The 25,101-nt window shown below is 43.8% G+C and overlaps 1 protein-coding gene across 2 annotated transcripts in view; it reads left to right on the top strand.

Moving 5' to 3' along the window:
- PTEN (phosphatase and tensin homolog) overlaps window positions 1–25,101 on the top strand; it is a 791,199-nt gene that overhangs the window by 27,248 nt on the left and 738,850 nt on the right. The window lies entirely within an intron of this gene.

The raw sequence follows: 25,101 nt of genomic DNA, 5'->3' as shown, positions 1-25,101 counted from the left end.
CCATGTAGGAGTTCAGACCTTTAAGTGCTAATTTGTTTGTTTCTTGAACCTAAAGTTGATATCTCGGGGGATGGTCGAGTGTCTGTGTTTTATCGCAAAGTTAGCAGTTAAGTATGAAGTTTTAAGGCTGTGTTGTGGAACAAATCAAACTGACTTTACGTTGATGCTACAGAATCCATTTCATAGTGTAGATTGCTGTGCCAAGAATGCTCCATCAGCACTGAATTAGTCTGTGTAATAATTTACCTGGCAGCAGGATGAAAAGCAAAACAAATCTAGCCCGGCCTCAAAATATGTACTCTACACTAGCCAATGGCAAGTGACCACTCTTTGTGAGCACAAATTGTGTACTGCGTTCCTATGGAAGGGTGAGATGCTTTTTCTTATCCATGGGTAGTTTCCACCTTGTAGCTATGGAAGTGGTTTTCTGGCAGCAAAGTGAATTAATCTTACTATGCCATGAAGTCTCTGGCAGCAAAATAGGATTAATATGGAAATCTATGGTGTTCGCCTCATCTGGTTGCTAGGTGAGCGTGTGGCAAGAGCAGGCCTTGAGCGCCAGGTAAACGGGCTTAACATTGCTGGCTCCTTGGGAAGGTTGCCTTGGGGCCTCAGGTTTGGGTGCTGTTCTGGCCCATAAGAGGACCAATTTACAGTGGGGGAAGGCGGGTGCAAGGCTGGGGAGAGGAAGTAGACAAAAGAGGCAGGAACATTACAAAGAAAATAGTTTCGACGAACAACATGGCCAAAATTCAAGGTAAACGCTCACCAGAAATCTCGTTTGTCCATAGGCCTTGAGTATTTACTTTGAAATAATGGAAACTGGAACATTTCATGCCCTTTAATTTGTATTGTGTAGGAAAACTGTAAATGTACACCACTTGAAGGGCCGTTTGTTGCGTGGACACATCAAGCTGTGGACTTATTTGTTACTCGCGCAAGAGCTATATAAAAGGAACAGAGCTTCACGTTTGCAGCTGGTGGTACCCACTAAAAATTGTTACCCTGGCTTTTTAACACTTCTATCCATCATTTAACCAGGCCCTCCAAATGTGCCCTTGTAGTGGTAATTGCGTCCTGGCGAGTAGGAAATAGTTTGCTGTGCATATGTGTTGAATTGAGGTGGCAAGTGACTTTTATGGCTGGCTAGTAGCATGCAACTCGGATTCTTTACACTCTTTATCTTCTATCATTGAGCCACTACCTTTCAGCTATAAGCTGTCAGCATTCAACTAATTTTCAACCTTTTAAAATCGGCATTTCTGAGCCCCTATCTTGGATAAGATTGGATGAGTGACAGTAACGGTTGGGTAAGAATTGATGCAGTCACACTGAGCCTACACGACGCTTATCTGCTTGGTATTAGGTAACCCACCTTTTGGTATAGGTCTGTAATACACAAGTTGGTAGTGTGATTGAGCAGCCAGGCCTATCTGAAGATGGGTAAATGTGAGCTGTCCAGCTGTACAAATGACATCCGTAAATACAAGTAGCCAAGTAACACTTACACTCAAGGTTTCATTTATAAATAGTTATTTATTTTATTAACATCATTTTTTAAATAAGCGTTCTTTAAAAAGGCAATTCATGCAACCATGTAAATATACTTTATAATTACTTTTCAGAATCGGAACAAGTTGGTGGATCATCTTTGGATATGCTTCTTACACAATTCCTACACCCTGAGGTGACTTCAATCACAAGGACAGTAATGGCATTTATATATCACACTAGTTATACGTTGCGTTCTGAGGTTGCAGAAGGGAAAGGTTAAGGGAAGGGAAAGGTTAAACAGGTTCTCAGTAAATGTGAGGACAACTAAATCTTCCAATGAAATCTAGACACGCCTTTCCCAGCAGTAATGGTCTACAACAAGTTATCACCTATGAGGGACAAACAATATCAAAGTCAATGGACTAGAAGAGTGTTCAGGGAGCCAGGACAGCCAAAGTCAATTGCAACAGTCTATGGAGCCGGGACACATCTTAGATTAGAAAGTCTTGCACAAAACTAGAGTTTGTAGAAAATCACTTGTAGGGTCACAAGCTGTAAAGCCTGTGAGAAAGAGTTGGGGTATACTCTAAAAGTAAGCCAATGCAATTCCCAAGTGAGAAAGGAACAGCTAAAAAAAGCAATAAGGCAAGTACCTCCATCCTAAACAGTACCTCTGGTTGGAAGTAGAGCGGTCTAGCTGGATTCTGTCTTGCTACAGTGGTGCAGAACCTTGTTGCTGAGCCTCAATTGTGGGGACAAGAGAGAGGATGTCTGGTGGCCTCATGCTGCGGTACTTGGGAGGTCGTTGGCAGCTACAGACTCTTTTCTGTTCAGCAGCACTTTGTGGTTTCAGCGCTTAGCAAACAGCACCGTCTTGGATCTCTGATCCTGGTTGGGCTTCCTTCACTCCTTGACTGCTGCACACTGGTGAGGGGACTTGAGATCTGGTTGTCCTGGTTGTGGAGGGTCCTTGGGAGACTCCTAGAGCTTCTAGCCGGATTCGTTACGGCATCAGACACTTCACTCGACTACGGATTACTCGACCCCTGGCATTCGGTTCTTACAGCAGTGAAGTACAGCCAGTCGGAAGATGGTCCAGTGGAGTTCGTCTGTTAGTTGGCCCTACTAATGCAAGGGGAGAAGTCGTCCCTTTCAGAGCTTCTCTGTCAAATTGAAAAAGGAGTTTCAGCACAGCAGCAGGGCCTCACCGTGCAGGAGGGTGCAGCAAGCTTCATTAACGGTTTCTTCTTCGAGTGTTTCTCCCAGTGGTTGACTCTGCCTCTAGTCCCAAAACCCTTGCCTTTTACAGGTTTCTCCCAGGCATGCAGAGCCTAGGCTGTCAATCGCACAGAAGGGTGGCTGTCTGGAAAGGACAGCCAGCCATCGCGACTGGTTGCATTCAGGCATTCCTACAGCAAAGGACAAGGAAGTTTAGGGTCCCTTCCTCACATCCTGTCCTTCCAGACACACTGGAGCCAGGGCCGGGAAGCCTGCCAAAGGCAAGACAAAGAAAGGGCTCGAATCTGTCTCAACACACAGAGTGAAACCTAAGAAAGTCCTCACAAATTGAAAATGGTGAAAAACGAAGACTGGGACAGGGGCCATTTTGACAAAATGGTCACCCATGGGTGCGGCCCTTGTCACGGATTTAAAGACACAGCCCACTCCAGACCAGGACTCTTTCCACTGGCCAGAGATGTGGCGCACAATAAAAACGCTTTCAAGTTTATTAATTTCAGATTCTGCTTTGAGAAGGCCGACAACCCGTCTCGCAACTCCCCTTGACGAGCACCCTGTGTCGCAATGAACCAGGCTGGTGTGTAATAATGAAATATTATTTATTTTTAAATTCCAATAAAAACCAAACAGATTCAATATAGGGCATCAATCGCCAGTGGGGTGATAATTACACAGCCAAATTATAGGATACACTTAATTTAACTAATGGAAATATGAGTGAAAACCATGGTAATACTTTTAAATGGCACAACCATTATGCATTCCTCCTGCAATATTCCCTCAATACCCTGTTAACCAAGTTTTGTGTGGGTGGAGAGGAGTAGCAAGGAGTCGGGTATAATGGGCAAAAATCAGATTGGAAATCCGACCTACCGCCCCTGAATGGGAGGCCAAAATCGGATTGAAAATCCTTGAAACTGAGCAAAATGGCACTCAGAATTCCCTGATTAGTTATTTTACATGTGCGGTTCAATGGATAAGACGGGAATTTGTGAGGCTGTGCTAAAGAAGCCATAAAACGTACAAGCTACGCTGCAAGGCACTAAACAGGCATACAGGTGAGGAAATCGATTTTGGGAAGGAAAAACAGTGCAGCAAGAATCGCATCTCCATTCACCCGTGAGTAGAGCAGGAGCTTTGGACCCCCTCGGGTAGAAGAACGGACCTCGTACTACCTCGCGTACAGCAGACGAAGCCAGGTAAGTCTGCTGGCTTTCACCCATCCACACCCTGTACCTGAAGGAGCAACTTTGTTCTACAACCTCTGGCCTTTTCATTTTATTTCCACAAGCGCATCCATCTGAAACTGTGTTTATTTCCACCTGTTCCACGCTGTTCCTATTTGAAACAACAAGGTTATTCACCTCAAAGATGGGCCGCCGCACATTCGCGATACCAATGTAGCCACAGCTTCCGGGAAGGCTGCTCCCCTATTGGCCAGGCACCAGCCTATAGGCCTGCTAGGGCTAACGGCAGGAGTTAGCTGGCTCCACGAAAGCGACACTGGCACCTGACCGAGCCTGAATAAGCGCGATGAGCGCTGTGTGCTAGGGACACTGCTCCACCCCTCCTGATGCACCACACTGGTAAGAATTCCTGAGACTTTTGCTAATGAGGCAGACTCACCCCTGACCGGGACGAGACTCAAGTACACTCATGCCCTGTTTCGAGATCGTCATCCCTTGCCGTGTTGATCACCAATTTGAATATCTGTTAAGGTACAACACTCTACACCTACACCCACCAACGGTATACTTGTCTCATTCCCCACATATGCTGGTGCTATAGTATATGCCTTATGTTCTGGCAGACCTTTGTAACATTGCCCGTTCCAGCACCGTGCTCTCTCCCATGCCCCCTTTGTACTATGTGCTCTGTCTGCATGATCCCTCATTGATGTCTAACGCAGCTGCTACTGTTGCGATACTGCTACGACTAGCTCCAGCTCTTACCTCATTATCCCCCATATTAGCAGCTGGTAAATGAACCTCACATCCTCATTGTTGTTATCCAATGCGCGTAATGTTTCTTCCTTATTGTGCTTATGCCTGACTAGCCATACAGCTACAGTAGTGCCCTTTAGCTGTAATCCAATTGTATCCCACGTGACTCAATTTAGACTAGAGTAACACTACGTTAACTGCTCTAGCCGGCTTGTTCAGACTTGCGCACCCCATTCTCTTTTAGTCTGCAAGTGTTGTTTCCACATGCTAAATAGGCTAGTCCCATATCATGGTACTTTGATTTAGTCTACACTGTTGAGTGATTCCCTTTCCATGCTTAAATGCGCCTAGCCTACCACGCTAATTGCTCTAACTTGTACTATTCGCCTAGGCCGTGCCAAAGTTGGACTAGCCTACTCTCATAGATACTAGCAATCCCCTTAACCACAACTGTAAATTATCCATAACATGATCACCACAGTCCACAACTTTTGCGCCTTCGGCATAATACTTTTACTCAACCTGCTAGTGAGTCTCACTAGGCCATCTCCCCTTGACTTGCGAATCCTTCTAAGTCTGACTAAATGGCCGACAGTCGGATCATCCACCATAAGACAACCATGTTATCACACAATGAGCCTACTTCCAAACAATCCGAGTACTACAGATTCTACGAATTCCAGACTCCGATCAAAATTAACTAAACTCTTCTAACCTCTCGCCAGATCCATGCCCTTGTCAAACAAGAAAACTAACCTCCTTATTAGCCATAATGAGACTAGTGCTTACCCCAATAGTATCAGTCCATGCCTTCATGCCACCACCAAGTACCATACTATGGACCATCCCAAGAAAGTAGATCCTACTCTCAACCTTACCATCATCCACCCTCTCAAAGGAGCGCTAATAAACGCCAGGTCCCTAGTTGCTCAAGCCACAGACATTTCTGACCTGATATTGGCAGACAATTTAGACTTTCTTGTCATTACAGAGTCATGGCTGCATGAAGTGGCAGGTCCTTTGCTCTCGCTAGAAGTCCCTTATGGCTATACAATACTTCGACAGGACAGAGACAAGACGCGAGGTGGAGGCATCGCCATTATCTCCAACGATAGCCTCTTTATGAGACTTGCTCCCTCCCACTCTACCAAATCCTGTGAAGCCCTAACAGTTAAACTCCCATTAGTCAATTCCCAGACCGTCACTATTCATCTAATCTCTATAGACCTCCTGGCCCAATTGGGTGGGGCTTTTGAGGAGCACATCTACACCTTACTCTCCAATAATCTAAAAACTACCTCTCGGTTACTACTTTTAGGTGACTTCAACCTGGGTTTCAACGACCCACTAGACAAACTCGCGACAGCCACCGCCAACATCTTATCTGAACTTGGCATAACCCACAAAAATCAGTGAGCACACTCATATTAAAGGGAGAACATTGGACTGGGTGGCTGATTACAACTGCACTGCAAACATCAGCGCCATCTCCCCACAACTTTGGACGGACCACTTCCTCTTGTCCTTTACACTCATAATGTCGAGACCTACCCCTTTAGTTACTCCAGCTGCCCCACCTTGCCTAACAAGGTATAAAAAGAACATCACAGTTGGACAAAGTGATCCCTGCCATTCTCCCCACCCTTAATTCACTCGCTGACAATCTGGATCCAGAAACGCTTGTTAATGAGTACAACAAAATCATGTTAACCTCACTCGACACTATTGCCCCAATCAAACTCAGACCCAGCAAGCCCAAAAATCGCCTTAACAAGTGGTTTACCCCACAGTAGAACTTCCTGGAGAGCACTCCCTTCAGAAGCCAACACAACTAAATTAACTGAAATCTCATCACAATATAAAAAGCAAATTTGCTTTGCCAAACGTAATTCCTACCACAAACGGATCTCCAACGTTAACTCCAGTATAAAGGAATTATTTACTATCTTAAAGGAATTAGAATCTCCTATCCCTATCCCTGAAATCTGCACTAAAGATAAAACCTGGTGTTCAGATATATAACAAGCACTTTCCAACAAAGTTACCACCCTCCAAAATAAAATAGCCAAAAATAAAGCCTCCCTTAATCCGCCACCTCACCCGAAAATACTGACCTCCCCACTGAGGAAACACTAGCTGATTCCCGGACCTGATTCAACTTCACTAAAACCTCCATCCTCGAGGTAGAAAGTTATTCGCTCACTCAAGCCCTCCAACTGCCAGGGCGACCTCTGCCCAGCTCATAAAGGATGCTGCTAGAGATCTTGCCCCTTTATTTCCAAACTTGTCATCGCCTCATTTGCATCCGGCATCATCCCTGCTAACCTCAAACAATCTTGGGTGCTCCCACTACTAAAAAAGCAAACTCTTGACCCACTTATACCCACCAACGACCGTCCTATTACAACAGTACCTTTTCTGTTACAAGTATTGGACAAGGTTGCTTACCTTCAAATCTAACAATATCTGGTACTTCATAAACTCCTAGGAGCCCGATCTGAAGACACAAGTCAATGAGCTAAGAGATAAAGAGAAAACAGCCCTCCTTCTTTTGCTTGACCTCTCGGCTGCATTCGACCTCGTGGACCACAAGGTCTTATGCAGCCACCTAGACTCAGCCACCCACTTCTCCAAGGAGGCTATAACTGGGATCAAGTCATTCTTGAGTGACAGGACCACGAGGGTCTGACACTATCCCCATCACTTGTGGAGTGTCACAGGGCTCCTGTGTCTCCCCTACACTAAAATATATTCCCCAAGCCCCTTTTCGATGATCTGGACGATCTGGGTATCACCAACACTAATTTCGCAGATGATACTCAGATTCTCATCCCACTTTCAGGGGATTACGTGAAGGATTTGGCCTTGGTGAATATAGTGTACCACATCATCCAGGCATGGATGGCGACCCACGGTCTATTCTTGAATGATGACAAAACCAAGCTCCTCATCCTGGGTACCCATACCAACCTCAAGAAATTAGATCAGGATTACTCATCCTTCATAATCGATGGTAACCTCATTAAAGTGGCCAAAGCGGTGAAGACCCTTGGTTTTTACCTTGACTCCACCCTCTCCTTCACCAAACAAGTGAACTCCATGGCCTCCGCTACCGCTTACACTTGTAAGCTCATTAGATCCGGCAAACACTTTCTCTCTGACAACTGTATTCTGGCCGGATCCCTCATACTCTCTAGGCTAGATTATTGTAATGCCCTCTACATTGGTGCCAACAAGTTGATCACCCAGAGGATACAAATTCTCCAAAATAATCCCCTAAGAGCAGCCCTTGGTGTGGCCAGAAGATCACACATATCTGAGATTAGGCGCCAATACAACTGGCTCTCAACCTAATAATAAAATCCAGCTAAAAACGGCATCTCCTACACATAAAGCACTGAACAACGCTGCCCCTAGCTATCTCATGGATAGATTCCACAGAATCTATCAGACCTATGCGACGAACTAACACCAATTGCTTGCCTCGCCATCCCTCGATTTAGGCTCTCCAAGATTGGGGGTTGCAGCTTCCCCGTCAAAGCGCCCCAACTCTGGAACTCCTTGCCACCCCCTGTGAGAAGATCAACCCTTTCCAAATTTCAGACTTCGCTACATTAACTGGCTCAAGTCTACCGATCTTTAAGACCTGCTCAGGTGAATTCACACTGCGTACTGTATTTGTATATTATGTATATTCGCCTCAGTGTACTTATTAGGGCTGTACCGAATAGCATATTTAGTATTCGGCCGAATAGTTGACAAACGATTCGGTATTCGCTGAATATGAAGCCGAATAGTTGCTTTATTTAATAAATCATGTTCCAAACTGCAAAAAACACACTTACTAAAAAGAAAGCACCATTTTAAATGCATTCTATATTTGTATTTCTCTTCATTGTAATTAATGTAGCATCTTTATTTAAAGTATAAAAGCCAGAAATTAAGCAGATTTAACCAAAATGAAGGGACCAAATGTACAGATTGTTGCATATTCAGTGCCCGTAGGAGGCTTCACAAATGCAAAAGGACTGCCTTTGTGAATCCAATGCATTGCATTCACTATCCAGTTGGAAAGTCGATGCAGTCGAGTTTCGAAACTTCTTTGCAGCTGACATAGAAATGTATAAAATGGTTCATGTCGGCTCATGCAGGACACAAGTCAAGAGCAAATCTGAAATGCGTAAACTCCATCTCATAACTATTCACTCCACCCAAAGAAATGCTGCTCACTTTGCACTTATTTTAGCCACTCTTTCTCACCAATGCACAAACATATGCAACTTATAATTCCTGCTAAAATATCAGATAATGTTAAACTCAGGACTCAAGTCCATAAAAAAAGAAACTGGGGGACTATGACGTACGCAATGGGAAGTGACATGACAGGAACTGAAAGTATCTATGCACGTTTCTTTCAGTTTGTTTTTTCCGTTGGAAAAAACAGTGCACATTGCATATAAACATTTGCCAAAAGAAAAGCTGTTTCTGTATTGTTGCAGACTAAGTATGAAAGATGAGCACCTTTTTTGTCTAAGAATCTGTAACAAAACATGCCCTAAAGAGCAGATTACAATATAAGATAGTGTGATAACAATTTGTTTGGTCTAATTCTATTCAGTTTTGCAAACTGAAGTCTATATTTGCCTTTCTGAGTTCACGTTGCATTGTATTCAAATGAGAATGTCAAAAGTATTCGGCAAGAGCCGAATAGCAAGAAACTATTCGGCCAGAGCCGAATAGCTTTTTTTCAGCCGGAGTTCGGCCGAATACTTATCCCAAGCCGAAGTTCGGTACACCCTTAGTATTTATTGACCTATTCCTGGCTTGTACCTGTAATACTGCTGTTTATATTGTGTAACCGTAACCTAAGCTTCGCATATCTTTAACTGCTGTGCCCTGATACCCTCGGGTCTGGTGCGCTATATAAATGAATAAACAAACGTGGCAAAATTACAATTTCTTAGTTTTCACAGGTTTAAAGCAAGCAAACCGCTTAAGAATTGAGCTAAACAGTCAAAATCGGAAATCGGTTTTACTGATGAGGTACAAAGGCACTTAACAGGTAGGATCTTAAAGTGGAAGGGTGACAGTATGGGATTCTTTATAGGAAAGGAAAGTTGGATTTTTAAAAGGGAAACACTTTCACGGCAAACTCGGATTTGTTAGCAAAATGATTTGGTTCTACTGCAACTATATTTTAGTGGCTAGGTATTTAAAGAAAGACAGGAGGTTAATTTGCAAGGTACCTACTCTCACCGCGTTCATCTCTATGGGAAATTAATTTATTCAAAATAGTATTAAGGACTTACACAAAGGATTGAACTGATTTGTAAAGAATTGCGCTAACACATGGAGACTAACACAGATTCTTCTAAGGACAGGATACACACAGGATTCTTGCAATTTAAGAAGTTACTAGGGTACGTGGAGGATTTGTATAAGGTTGGACATAATGCAAGGTAACAGAATGGTGTATGCAGCTTTTTGGATACTGGGGAGGGTGACGGTTACAAAATGCACTTGAATTGGGTAGTTTGGACAGCTAACTGGGTCTCTGGACAGCGGGACAAGGATCTGGTCATTGCGCAGCGGCTGGGCTTTCCTTTAAGGGAACACCAGGGCAACTGGGGTCTGGTTACAGTGGACAGCGGGGTGCATCAGCTGGGCAAGGACAGGTCTGGTCACTGGATTCTCTCAAAAGGGTCAGCAGCCTTTCCCCCTTTCTCCCTGAACTATTAGGATTTTTGCAGGGTTTAGTTCTGGATAGTGGTTCTGCTTGGATAGGAGGTTCTGCCTGGATAGGATCAGCTACCTCTGGCCTGGCTCTGGAGTCTTGCAGGGTGAAAGTTGAATGTCTGAATCTCTGGATGTTGAAAGCCCTGAATTTTGAATGTCGGATCTTTGAATGTCTTGACTCTCCATATGCCTCCTCCTTTTATAAGCGGAATAATATCGGAGGATTTTTACTATGTGGGCGGAAATAACCTGGACATGCCTCTAAGATAGGATAGGTCAGGCTGTGGATTTCGCCACCTCCCTGCAAGCAGATTGGATCCAGGGAATTGACATCAGTTTTAGGGGGTGTGTTTTATCATGTGCTTTGTTACACCAGATACCTTTACCAAAATCAGTTATGAAACAAAATGCTAATATTTATAATTGTTATACTCATGAAAATCAGATAGGCAGATCCCATATTTTACAAGGAATATGCCATTTCAAATCCCAAGTCGGTGCAATGTTACTTTGCCCTTCTGGCAATCTTTCGCCATTTCTATGGAAAACCCCTGAAACCGAAAATGGCTACGAAGAACAACCATCATAACTGATTCCATAGTAAGCTTTGTGAGCTCAAGAATGAGAAAAGAAGATTGGAAAGAATCTGGCAAAAAGATCTGTCGACATCCAACAAGTAATGTTTGAATTGCGTAAAATACAGAATAAGCATTAGAGAGGCCAAATCTAATTATTACAATGAGCTGATAGAAGCCGCACCAAACTCAACAAGCAAACTCTTTGGGTTGTTCTACCGAGTTGAGAATGTCAAAGTATTGTCCCACCCCCACATGTTCATTTCGAGGAGGAATGTGAATTGGTGCAAAGGGCGTTTCTTGATCAAATACAGAAAGTCAAAAAGTCTATAATTTCGGCTAGAGAGGCCTCCAAGGAGATCTGTTTGCCTATAGCTGTAGACCTGCAGCAGAAAAGACTAGTGAGTTTAATTTCCATTCCATCTCAGAAGAAGAGAGGATTAAAGTGTTGACAAAAATGAAACCCTCCTCTTGCGCAGAAAACGTAATACCTCCTAAAATAATCTTGGAAAATAAGGAACTGTTCCCCAGTTCTGACAAAAATAATTAATGCCTCTTTCCAAGATGGCATTGTCTCCCAGGGCATCAAGAATGTTACCATTATGCCCCTGGTCAAGAAACTGGGCTTAGATCCGAAGGACCCTGGTAACCTGCGTCCAATAACCAACACCAATTCTATCCTGAAAATTATGGACAAAATAGGTACGAAACAACTTCAATTCCATGTTGAAGCTAACAACATTCTGCATGAGCAACAGTCTGGTTTCTGTGTAGCACATAGCATGGAGACTGCGATGCCCAATCTGCAGTCATGCATGCTGGTAAAACCGGGATGTTAATGCTCCTCGATCTAAGTGTGGCATTCAACCTGGTGGGCCACCACCTACTACAGCAGGTCTTGGAGAAAACAGCAGGATGCACCAAGGTGGCACTGGCCTGGTTGACCTCCTTTCTGGCAGATCGAGTAGCAAGAGTCCACTGGGAAGAGTTCTCTAAGGCAGCCCACATTAGCGCAGGGGTTCCTCTGGGAGCAAGCCTATTCCCTCTACTATTCAACCTTTTCATGAAATGTTTGTGAACTACTAGAAATCGTTGGCGTACATTTTATCAATTACGCCGACGATACACAGTTGGTGCTGGAGCTAGAGGGTGATTATCAAATAGACGTGGCTAAGATCGCGGCAATATATGGCATAATTGATAAGTGGATAGATGGCAATTGGATGTGCTTAAATAGCAGCAAAAAAACTATCTAATATTTGGCTCATGCCAAGCAAGAGCCAAGTTAGGAGTAGAATGAGTCATTTTTTATTAAAGACTTGTGCATCAAGGTAGCTGCTCAGGTTAAAACTCTTGGGATGATGGAGGCGTCCTTGGGCGTAGAAGCTCAGGTGAACTACCTCCATTTAAAAACGTTTACTACCTGCGCCTCCTGAGAGCCATCCGTCCCCTCCTAAGTGAGAAGAACTCTGCCACTATCGCCCGGGCCATTATTCTGTCACGTTTGGACTATGGCAAATCACTGATGTTTGGTGTCACTAAGAAAGGCATTGAGAGATGCCAGGTAATGGAGAATAACCCGATACGTGTTGTCAAAGTGATCAACAGAAGAGACCATGTGACTGAAGGAAGGAGAGTACTACACCGGCTCAGGATTGAGGGCAGGATTCTCTTCAAATCTATGACGCTAGTGCACAGATGCCTGCATGGGGTGGCATCAGCGTACTTCCGGAACAAGATGCACACCCAATAGGCCACTGAGGTCTGAAGTGCATGGCAGGCTACAGGTGCCTTTGGTCAATCAAGTGACTGGTGCTGTGAAATCTTTCCCTGGCCAGGCTGCGCAGCAGTGGATCAAGCTTCCTCCGGCTATCCGCTTACAACCAAACTACAGAATCTTTAGAAAGCACATCAAGACACACCTTTTTAAGTAAAGCCTTCATATTTTGAAGGGATCCAGAATCGTTTTGGTTTGTCTGTCTTTGTCTTTTGGTTCTATGTTATTGCGCCCTGATGCCTGCTGCCTTTTTTCCGCATTACAAAAGCATAAATAAAAATAAAATAAATGAAATACTTCACCTAAAATTCTACAAATGGCTACACATAAGCCTAACAATGTCGGGCATATTTCCATTAAACTTTACGTCTGTGTCCTGCACGCTTTCTTCAGAAATGCCTCTTTAATGCCATTCACGTCCCCCACATGCAAGGATAACCCACAGTCTCTTGTTGCTGATAAAAAAAAAAATTACATTAACCATCATAATTTCACATTACTGCTTATTCAGATTACTGAAATAAATGTCTTAATATAAAAAGTATTTTAAATCAAATGGGCTGGCTTTGTTCCCAAATGTGGGCAGCCCTTCCAACCCCTTCACCCCCTGGCCCCACGCCAATCGCCAATTGTCTTTCCATGGGTTGTCATGACTCCTCCTTTGAAGTCCTTCAGTTTGAATACAGAGGGTTTCACATTTCTGAGGCAAACACGTGGGTTGGAATCCCCCTTTGTTCTTGGGAGCATCTCTGCCATGCAGTCTGGGGCACCCTGTAATTATCACACTTGGCAGTCCATGGCATGGAACAGGGCCCCTGCCCTGGCTGTCTCAAATCACGGGGAGGGGCAACATTTGGCCTTTGAGCCAAACTGGTCTAACAGGAATGCCTGCCTCAGCTAGGCTGTTGAAGTTCTTTTTGTGAGGAAAAAGTAAAATAACGCAAAATAAAATATACCTATATTTTTTGCAGCTTTTCTTCTGCATTGACGGTATTCTTTCCCATTTAGCTTCCATAATGTAATTTCATTTCTTTGCAAAGCAGTGTAACACAGGTTTTTATTTTCATGTCCATTTAACAAAAAAGCGGGGTTCCTCGCATTTTGCTTTCTGAAAGCTTTCATGGTCAATTTCTACACAGAAATGGGTTCTTTGAAACTGACATCAGGCAAAGGAGAGGGATGGCTTATTTTGAAGAGCTTTGCATGTGTTAATTTGTTTCGAAAGTAAATGTCAGCAGTGTGGCCTGAAATGTAATTCCTGCTTTTCACAGACTTTATTTGACACAGCAATGCCTTCCGGGAGGAATGGCCCTCATTTGATGATCAGCCTGAATATAGATGAACATAGCTGTGTTTTACTGGAACCAAACTGTGTGATGTTTAAAGCTGGAAATAGCACCAATGCAAGTTTATTTTAAACACAGAACATTTTCCTTTGCAGTTTTAGGTTTTTGCAAATCACACCACTGCAGCACTGAGCCAGGCTGCCTTTGAATTCTTCTCTTTGGTGCACATGAAGAAAATAAATGCAGCCATTCCCGGGGTGTCTGTGTTCCATCTCACCCCATATGTGCTCAGCTTGACAGTGCAGCCATTACGTCAGTAACTGCTAAAACGCAGTTTTGTGATGCAGGGGAATATGTGCTCAGCAGACACAGCACAGCCATTATTTTTGCAACCGCTAACATGCAGTTTTGTGATGCAGGGATTTCCGTTGGGCTGATAAATGTACCCCACACACTGCAACTGAGGGTTCAGCCTGCGGTAGAAAAGCTCAATGGTAGGAAACATTAAACCACTGCGACCAGCTATTTAACGTAGTGAGGGTAACATAAACATTTTACATGAGAATGTAGGAGGGGCTACTAAGTAATCCCCCCAGCACTCCACATAAGATGGTGTGTGCTGGGCCTACAAAAAGAAAAAGGTAAGTAAGTCAATTTCACTTTACTATTCTTGGGAACTGTAGTTCACCCAAGAAAAGGTAATTAAACCTTGTGAGAAATCTAAAGGGACGCTGCACTGAAAGTGCTGTGTGTCACCATACAAAAAGTAGATGCCCATAGAGTTTCAGACTTAATCCAAATCAGGTCAAAACACATGACGAAGTGAGAAAAAGGTCTTGCTCACTCCAGGGTTAAAATTAAAAAGTCCTAAGTCAAGCAAAAGAGCTGGGTGTCTCTACAGTGGGAGGAATTTAGCACTAAGAATTCTCCCTAACAGTAACCTGGGTCTGAATATTTGACATAGATAATCCTTTTATTTTAATAACTCCACCCCCCCTTGTAATGTTTTCTTTGGGAGACCCCAATATAACTGCTTCAGTGTATGTGAAAAGGATTCATGCGAATGCTGTTAGTGTCAAACCTGATCCGATAGATTTTCAGTCAGCAAAGACACTTGTAAAATTAGCTCCTAACTGGTCTCAGGATTACCCAGTCCAGAGGGTACTTTGTAACACTGCCTCTTTCACTGCTCGGTTTTGGTCTATAGGCCCCAAATTGATGCTGTAAATCGCCAGCATCTGTGTATTGCCTCGCCCGTGGCAGCAGGACGAGTCCAAAGATGGCCAAGCATGGTAGAGGTTTCTGGCTCAATTAATGAAAGGCGTCTCTCTTCTTTGTTACCTCTCTGGTAGTGAAGCGCAGCATCATAGAGTGCGAGTTTACATCTAAGCCCACCCGAGGTGCCTTCTTTAACCAAAGGCAGCCACCTCTGTATTTCACACTCTGAGTGAATGTCACCTGCTTCAGCCCTTTTTGCTGCTTGACATCTGATGTAATGGAACAGGTCATGCGAGAATGGGTGTCATAGCTGCGCCTTGAATAGTCGTCTGTCTTACAGTTCCCGTACAGAGGGATGAGCCTGAAAAGGAGGGAAGAACAATGTATGGAGGGGTCCTAGTGCAAGAGAAGATCTTGACATAAAAAAACTGGATGACAAGTGAGGGACGCAGAAGGGAAAGAAATGACAAAGGTAGGAAGAGGTGATTTGCAGAAAGGAAGGGGAATCAGACAGATGACTCCAGGGAATGAAGAATATTAAGTCGAGGGGAGATCGAGAGATCTGAAGTGTAAATTGTCAATCGACAGAAAAAGGCAAGAGAAACGAGTGAGAAAGTGAAGTTGCAGTCGCCATGCTGAAGAAAGGATCAAATGGGGGAGGGCCAGTGGGGAGAAGACTGTTAGAAATCTGCCATTCCAAAAAGATGAGGTAGGTCCAGATGGACGATGGGCAAGGACAGACAATACGGTTTAGAGAAAGTATGGTGACATCTGAGCGAGGGCGGGAGGTAGGAGGTGAGTATCCACGAGGAAAGGGATCCCCACCCCCAACCCTCACAAACATGATGCATAAGGAAATGGGATTGATGCTGTTGCCAGTTTTAAAATATGAAACTCAAGTTTCTGGAAGAAAGAAATGGACATAAAATAATTCTAAAATCTAGGCACAAAGGATGTCAGTTATCGATGACCCGGGCTCCTTGGAACAGAAGGGGGAAGAATGTGAGAATAAATAAGGTTATTAAGGTTCCCCCCCATGAGGGAAGGAAGAGGAGAATGTGTGACAAACTAATCTTAATGTGGAGGTGATTGAAATAAACATTGGGAGTAAAAATGGTAAGCTGAAAGATGAAAACGGATGAAAAGCTGGAAACCGAGAGTCGCTGAACAGTCGCCACAGTACGCTAAAGGTCTCGAAAGCAAGTACATAGTTCGTTGGGAAGTGGCAAAAGAACTGGAGGAAGGATGGTGATGCAGAGAAATAGTGCAAGGTATACATTAGTTTTAAGAAATTGATTAGCAGAGTTTGCTAATTAAAATTGTATTGATTAGCAAACGGATCCATTTGATTAGCAATTGTTGCACTAATAGTGGTTAATGTTACCAGAAGTTATTTGTACATAAGACACGAAATGAGCAACAATACAGCATTTTTGAGTACTGCTGAAATTAGATTAGTGAGAACAGTTGAGACTTGCAAATTCAGCTAGATCTGCAGGTCGGGTAACTCAGTTTACCTGTTCGACCTAAGAGAAATGCACTCGACTCATAGCAACGGATGACACATTTAAATGCGATTTCTGTAAAATGCTGCATGTCACTACAAACCCCCCTTATGGTTGGCAAACTGCTGCCACCCGTGCAAAGTAAAACCTTTGACATTTCCTGCAGCACAGTAAATGTTAAATGAACGTTTCAAATATCCCTTGCAAGCCCTTCATAAAATATTCTTGACTATGAAAATGGACGAAAAGACTTTGCGAGCCGCGAATGAGTGTCTGTGAAAAGTAAAAATATAACCTGCACGAATGGACACAAATAGACACGATAAAAAGGCTCTGAAAACAGTTTGCCCAGCGGTCTCCTGCAGGTGCAAATATATAATGCTATCATCATTATAAAGCAAAGTAAGCTCTGGAGGCAAACTACAGTGTATGGTGGTGCAGTAGATCTATATATGTACCAAATGGACTGAACTATTGATCACTACTTTGCATAAACATCTAGTTAGCTTTGTGTATTCACTATGTAAAAGGAAAAGTAAGCGACTATGCAGAGTGGATGGTGTAGCAAGCAGAGAACTTAGCAAACTAGGTGGAATATTGTAGTTTGTGGTCATCTCGCTTTCAGGGTAGCTGTATAAAGCAACTGATTGATTAAATAATGTCAAGGAGTATGGGATCAGCTCATGGGTTGAGCACCAATTGCACAGATGTATGCAACCAGCAAGTCAAAGGCTTTTGATGGCAAACCTAGTTCTTTAATCGTGTACGTTTTCAAAAGTGTTCACTCGTCAATATGATGCCTCTTCATTAATGAGATGAAATATAGTTGACACTGACATTTAGATACTCACCTAAATTTTACTGTAAAGCATGGAGATGTTGCAGTGTCAATATTGTAATTATGCATTATGTAACAACTTATATTCTTAGGAATGGAAGTGCATGGTTACCTTTATAAAAAATAAAAAAAATCTAAAGTTAACACATACTGACTGGTCTTTCCCAGAAAGTATCAGTGTGCCATCCCGATTATTTGAAAAATAAAAATAAAATACTTACTTGGCACTCACACACAGGCCTTTGGAGGAGATCATTATTGCTGCACCTTCTCTCCATTACCGCTTGAATTGAGCACAGAAAAGGGACTGGAGAGAGCACAAAGGCAAGAGAGGAATACAGGTCTAGCTGTGCTTTGATTGAACATGGCAAATTAAATAGCTAGCTTTGCCACACAAGTGTCAATTTGATTAGCAAACCTATAGAATTGCATGGAAAATTGCTATGCGACACTGCTTATTGTATACCTTGTAGTGCTATAGTTGGAAGTCACAAATGGCTATTAATTTAGTCCAGGAGCCAAATATTTTTTCTAGGATGGGCAAGGGCTTGCAGGCTGCATATCCGGATGTAAAAAGACAATTGCTGCTAATGCAGATCCCAAATGACTAACCTTTGGGAAGGCAGCGGGGACAGGATCCAGAATTGATAGGTGGGCGTGACTCTGAATCAAAAATGAGGGTGGTGAGCAGATTGGAAAAAGAGGACCGAGGTGGCACAGGCAACAAAACACGGAACACCCTACGGGTTTGGTGCACCATCCATCTGGTGAAGCTCCAGTAGGATCAAATGGCTTTGGTGTCCGTCTTAAAGCTGCTCACATGGTTTGGTTATTGAAGAAGAATAACGTGTTTATTCTTACAAGTATAATCCTTAAGACCTCAGCACATCCTTCATCAAATCCTTGGCAGCCAACCGATTTCCTAATTAAGGAAAAACATTCCATTACTATTCACATTCTACATGACATGGAGAGGGTTGAGTTTCCACTCTGGCATTCCACATTCTGATAGGATCACTGTACAACACATCTCCTTTCGTTTGGTATGGTTCTCAAATAAATATATACATGTATTGAGCATCAGGAGTCCTCCATAACTATATACAATCTCTAACTACGTACATGTCCCACATGACAGTAAATATTGAAAAGTAGGACTGTTTACAGTTCCATGCAAACATAGAATATACATGTACTAGTGCATTGGTACCATGCAAAAAGGTAATCCTTCTGCTTTAATGAAACACATGTCAAATTGGAATGCATAGTTCGTCATGAATCACATATAACTATAATTAATCTAGATAGTGCTACCATCCCGTCTCCACATGGACTTTGTCACAGCCACTCTTCTCAGATTCCATACTTGCCCTCTGTCCGCTCTCACTGCTGCAACGATATGATTCACTATACAACGATTCTCCTTTCCTTCCCACAACTCCCTTCTTTATCCTAACTCAATCTCCTACCTTCACTTTCACCTCCCTCCTTCCAAACTTCTCATTCACCCTCTTGACATATTCTTCCTTTCTGGTATTCATTTTGTCTTCACATCCTCTACCACGCAGTGAGAGTCAATGAGAGTCACCAGCTCTTCCCAGCCATGGAGGTATTACCCTAGTATTTGGTTTCCTCCCTCTCATGAGTTCAAACAGACTTACTCCAGTAATGGCATGGGGAGCCAAGCGCAACACATATAGCCTGTCCCTAACTGCAGTCTTTCTGTCCCTTCCACACGTCTTTGCCATCCGCACAGCATCCATTATGGTTCTATTACTCTCTCAACCTTACCATTGGTTTTGGGTGTACAAAGCCGTTTTCTTATGCTTCACCCGACTCAACCTCAAGTATTCCTGGAAATGTCCCACCCACAAATTGTTTTCCATTACCCGTCAAAATTGAATCTGGCAACCCTTCTCTCTCAACCACCCCCGGCAGAAAAATAATCACACTCTGGGATGAGATGTCCATCACAATCTTAAATTCTGTCCATCTAGAGAACAGATCCACTAATACCAGCATAAAATGTCCACGTCCTCGTCCCCTGTCCACCGGTCCAAAAATATCCAATCCCAATTCACTCCACACTCTGTCTGGATCGTCCACTTTCACCATGGGCTGTTCTTTCGCCATCGCATTCTTACCGGAAGCCTTGCATTCAATGCACCCTTTCGCATCTCCTCTATCGAATCCGGCCACCAGTAATTATTTCTGAACACTCCCTTGGCTTTCGATATACCTATGTGACCCTCGTGGGCCGCCTCCCCCAACCTCCTCCTCAAAATCCTTGGCACAACCGCCCTATCATATTTATATAAGAGATTACCTTCAACTCGTTGTTCCATTCTCACCTCCCAGAAAGCTCTCTCCTCTCCATTTACAACCTCTTCTCCGGCCATCCCTCACGTACAAATTGTATTGTCCTCATGAAAGTCTCATCTTCTCTCAAAGCTGTCTCCCACTCCTCCCTGGTAATTATAACTTCATGATTTACAAACACAGTATCAGTAATGACCTCCTCGTTCCCTTCCTCATCTTTCTCCTGTTCACTCACAACTAATCTGGAAACATGGTCTGCAAACAAATTCTCTTTCCCGGATACCAACTCCATACAAAATGTGTGTTCTGCATTCTCGCAACCCAGCACGCTACTCTTCTCGACACTGTTTACAATCTTTTCCTCCCAAACATATCCTTCAGGGGTTTATGATCAGTTCTAATCACAAATTCAGATCCCCAGACAAATTCTTGAATTTCTCTACCGCCCAATGAACAATCTTCTTGACGCATGAGTGTCCATCAACTCCGCGTTCTCTTCTCCTGGTTGTGATAACACCGCCCGAATACCACAAATAGTGGCATCCACAGATATTACGCTCTTCCTCTTGGTGTCAAATATCGCAAGGTGCTTGGCCATATCCATCTCTTTCTTTATCATCTGGAACTCTCTCGCATTCCACATCCGATACAAATTCTACTCCTTTCCTCAACAAACTTCTCATCTTCACCACCTTATCGGCAAACCCTCTGAACACATTTTTGGTAGAATTCCTCCATACTGAGGAAAGACCTCAACTCTGCTTTACCTCTCTGACTTGACTCTTTTAATTCCATCCACCATATCTTTTCTTGGTTTTAAACCTTCGCCTGAAATTTCATGACCTATGTGTTCTATAACCTCCTTCCTGAACATGCACTTTTCCGCCCTCAGGGTCACTCCCCACTCACCCAAAATGTTTACTGCTCTCCTGAGATTCACATCATGGCTTTCCTGATCACTACCACATATAAGTATGTCATACTGAAAACAACATACTCCAGAAAGACCTTTCAGTAGCTTGTCCATCACTTTTTGAAAGACTGAAGAGGCTGATACTAGCCCAAATGGCATTCTACAATATTGGAATATCCCTTCATGGGTAACAATTCCAGCTTCAAGCATAGCAGGAGCTCTTGCGCCGTTCCCCTTGTTGCAGGAGCAGCATTGTCATCAATCGTGCTTACACTGAAAGGTAAGCTTTGGGCATGACTCCTGCAGCCCTAAAGCCCCTATCCCAACGTGCTGCATTTGCCTTGCAATTACCCACCCCCGTATGACCACCAGTCTGGATGGAATCTGCCACGCTGTTTCCCGACCTTAAACCAGAAATAGGCCACTTCCTTTGGGGTTAGCGAATCACACCATTGCCTGCAACGTGGAGCACCCTTTCTAAAATGGCCGCCCTGCCCGATGCGACCTCCCGCTCCCTCTGTTTCTGATCAGCTGCCTGCTCCGACGACACGATTGGCTGACTTGTTTTACTTCTAACCAATCATCACTCGCCGGCAGGCGCGCGCTGGCCCAAACGAAGGCACAGATAAAGGCACAACTGACTGTGCTGACCGTGCGCAACTGGCGAAAGGCGACGGCACGCTGCTCGCTGCACACTCACTTACTCACAAACCATTTGTGCACTGCACAACCGCACAGACATCCAAAGCCGTGTAACGCTGCCTCAAACCAAAACGGAGTGAGTTCAAACTGCCCAGCATAAATGCTCGGCTGTGCATGTATCTTTGAATCAAGATGCACTTTCCTAATATACAGCCGGATGACTAATTGTTCTAACTGTCCACTGATGATTAATTGTTCTAGTACTGGCCCACTGCCACAAGCCTGAACTAGCCTATTGATTATTTGTACACAGTATCTGAACTAGCCTATTATTTGCACACAGTATCTGAACTAGCTTATTGATTATTTGCACACAGCATCTCAACTAGCATGCTGTTTGATTGTACACAGTATCTGAAATAGCCTGATGATCAACTCTTCAAAGTACCTGCCCATGGACTAACCCCCCAGCCCTAACCAACTTTTTGAACACAGCCATGCTAGGTTGGCTACTCATCACAATGTTTCCTTTCAGCCTTGTCCAAGATGGCACACCTTGCACAGGCAGCCATTCCTTAAACTCAGACATGGCCTATCCAGACTGGCATGCCCCAGACATTATCCCATACCCTGCCCCACACCATTCCTTCCACCCACTCCACCCTTCCCTCCTATCCCTGATCATACCCACAGCCTGAGACTACTACTAGGAGCTCCATTCGAGACCCCATCCCCATGGATCTTAAAGCAGAACCATCGCTCCACAGCTCTATTTCAAGTCCCAAAACGTACCCCATGTATGGGAACGATAGGATCCTTCCACTAAGATCGCGCATCAAACTACTCCACCACTGTCCTATCCCCACCCCCTTAACTCTCAATCCACCAAAGACCAATAGCCTCCTTCACGGTAACAAGTACAAACCACCCATTGCCCCAATCGCAAAAAGGGCTCCCAATTCCCCTTGTCCTCAGACACCCAAGACTGCTACCGCAGCTGAAGCCAAGCCACTCACCTGTTTCAAAGGCATACTCCTCAACGCCCGGTCACTAGAAGCTCATGCTATTGAAATCCATTACCTAATCACTGAACAAAACCTAGACCTACTAGTAATCCCAGAATCCTGGCTCCATCCAGCATCTGGACCGCTGTTAGCTCTCGCCATCCCACCCGACTACTCCATCCTTAGGACTGATAGAACTCTCATTGGTGGAGCCATCATAGCCAAGAGTAATCTAAAACTAAGATCCTGCTCCATTGAAGACATTGCAGGATACAAACTTCTGCTAGGTAAACTCCCCATGAATAGTAAAACTATGATCAACATTGTGGTGATCTACAGAACACCTAGCGCCAACAGCCACCCTGAAATAGACCTTCCCTTACTTCTTGCCCCACTCATTAAACCCAACACTAATGTTCCTCAATCATCATTGGAGACCTAAATCTAGGCTTTAATGACGACCAAGACAATAAAGCTGAAGCCTTACACTCAGCACTCAGACATGAATTTCACCCAACTGGTATTTGGTCCCACGCATATCAAGGGTAGAACACTCGATTGGATCCTTGCACTCAATACCAGACTATCTGTTGACTCAATTACTCCCCTCAGCTGGATGGACTACCACTGCATAGAATTCACCCTTCCGGGCGATGAACTCAACCACCCTAAGACTAAAGTACTGGATACTTACGAAACCAGAAACCCCCCGGAAGCTCACTGTAGATAACTTTGACCCCATTCTCAATAAAACATTAGAAAACAACCTGACTACCAGCAAGGACCCTAGTACCCTCGCTGACTACTACCATAAATGCCTCACACTTACTATTGATGAAGTAGCGCCAATAACTACCAAAACACGACGTGCCGACAAAAAGACACATTTCTGGAAGAATTAGCATCACTAAAACGAACCAAACGTTCTCTTGAACACACCCACAACAAACATCTCTCTCCTGACTCTGCCAACGCCTTCAACAAGGCCAACAAAATCTATAAAACAGCTATTATCACTCACAAATCCAATACATATAACACTCACATCAGCAATGCCGCATCAGACTCTAAAGAACTCTTCGCTGTCCTTAGAGAATTAGAAAATCCCACCCCATCCCAGACACGGCACTGGTCAACTCCAGAAAAGAATGGTGCACCACTATTCAAGATGCCTTAGCCTTCAAAATTGCTCTGCTACAAAACAAAAAAACTACCAAAAGACTTGTCCTAGCAGACTAAAATACACTAACCATTCACTCCAGCACCACCCCCAACGAAAACACCAACGCTACTTTTTACTTTGCCCCGTCTCCCAAGAACTAGTACTTGATACCATCTCTAAGCTAAAGCCACTAACTGCAAAGGGGACAACGTCCCAGCTAAAATAATCCAAGCATGTGCTACGATCCTCACCCCCACTATTACTAATTTTGTCAACGCCTCCTTCAACACTAACACAGTCCCAGCCAGCATCAAAGAAGCCTTGGTCACCCCACTTCTAAAAAATAAAAAAATACATTGAACCCTACAGTGCCCACCAATTATCGCCCAATAGCAATGGTCCCATTCCTACTTAAAATTATTGACAACATTGCATACACACAAGTCCAAGCCCACCTTGAACAAAACCAGCTCCTTGGAACCAGACAATCCGGTTTAAGACCAAACCAAATTCAGGGAAATTCTGCATACTTTTGCTGTTAGACCTATCTGCAGCATTTGACCTCGTGGATCACGATAAACTGTGCAGTTCACTAGCTAATGACTTCAACTTCTCTAAAAATGCCACCATGTGGGTTAAATCCTTCTTAGCCGAACACACCTCCAGAGTCTCCATAAGCAAAGAATCTGCTGATCCCATCCCAGTCCCCATTGGGGTACGCCAAGAATCGTGCTTCTCTCCAACGCTATATATCTGCCACCCACTGGAACGCACTACCCTCACACATTAGGGTAATCGACTCCCACTTGGCCTTCCGCAAAGCCATCAAAACCAGCCTATTTGTATGAAATGTCAGTCCTTGTTTTTACTTTGTACTTAAACCATCTCATATGCCCAGCTGTACTCAGACTCTGTAACCTAGCACCTATGTTGTAACCAAGTAACCGCATGTCCTAAATGTACTCGTGTCTACTTACACTTTAATGTCAACAGCGCCTCAACGCCTTTGGGCTGTAGTGCGCTTTACAAATGTTAAAATAAAAAAAATAATGCCTACACAAAGCTACACTTGGCTGTCCTCTACAGAAATTTTGCTGATGACGCCCAGATCCTTATCCCTCTCTCAGGTAACTATGATCTGGACACATTAACCATAAATAACATATACGCCATCATCCAAAATTGGATGGCTTTGAATAGTCTGTCTCAACGATGAAAAGACAGAACTTCTCATCGTGGGATCCCAACCTAAAATAGCCGCCTCCATACAGAGTACACCGCCTTCAATATTGACAGTGCTACAGTACTCGAGCAAGTAAAAACTTTAGGCGTATACTTAGACGACAACCTCATGACCAAACACATCAGCACCCTCTCCTCCTCCACAGCGTGTGCATATATATATATATAATTAATTACTGTAATGTATTACTACTAGGTACATCCAACA

The sequence above is a fragment of the Ambystoma mexicanum genome, chromosome 8, assembly GCF_040938575.1.
Source record: "Ambystoma mexicanum isolate Mex_15411 chromosome 8, UKY_AmexF1_1, whole genome shotgun sequence".
Lineage (NCBI taxonomy): Eukaryota > Metazoa > Chordata > Amphibia > Caudata > Ambystomatidae > Ambystoma > Ambystoma mexicanum.
The sequence above is the reverse complement of the archived record's forward strand: the minus strand, read 5'-3'. Positions and strand labels throughout refer to the sequence as shown.